Raw genomic sequence first — 686 nt, forward strand, 5'->3', positions numbered from 1 at the left:
TAAGCAGTGGTATCACGCAGAGTACTACTCTTCGGGATGCAAATAGAACTACCATTGGAACTTCGAAAATTAGAAAAAAATATCAACCCCTCGGGACTTAGAAATTTTTTAAGAGCGTATAACTAAAAGTGGCCAGAACTTTTTCATTTTTGGTTTTACAGCTTCGGGCCTTAATACTTATCGATAGAACTCTTCGGGATGCAAATAGAACTACCATTAGAACTTCGAAAATTAGAAAAAAATATCAACCCCTCGGGACTTAGAAATTTTTTAAGAGCGTATAACTAAAAGTGGCCAGAACTTTTTCATTTTTGGTTTTACAGCTTCGGGCCTTAATACTTATCGATAGAACTCTTCGGGATGCAAATAGAACTACCATTAGAACTTCGAAAATTAGAAAAAAATATCAACCCCTCGGGACTTAGAAATTTTTTAAGAGCGTATAACTAAAAGTGGCCAGAACTTTTTCATTTTTGGTTTTACAGCTTCGGGCCTTAATACTTATCGATAGAACTCTTCGGGATGCAAATAGAACTACCATTGGAACTTCGAAAATTAGAAAAAAATATCAACCCCTCGGGACTTAGAAATTTTTTAAGAGCGTATAACTAAAAGTGGCCAGAACTTTTTCATTTTTGGTTTTACAGCTTCGGGCCTTAATACTTATCGATAGAACTCTTCGGGAT

The sequence above is a fragment of the Polyergus mexicanus genome, unplaced genomic scaffold (genome assembly GCF_030449975.1).
Source record: "Polyergus mexicanus isolate NDT 795.1 unplaced genomic scaffold, iyPolMexi1.0 SCAF_9, whole genome shotgun sequence".
Taxonomy (NCBI): Eukaryota; Metazoa; Arthropoda; class Insecta; order Hymenoptera; family Formicidae; genus Polyergus; species Polyergus mexicanus.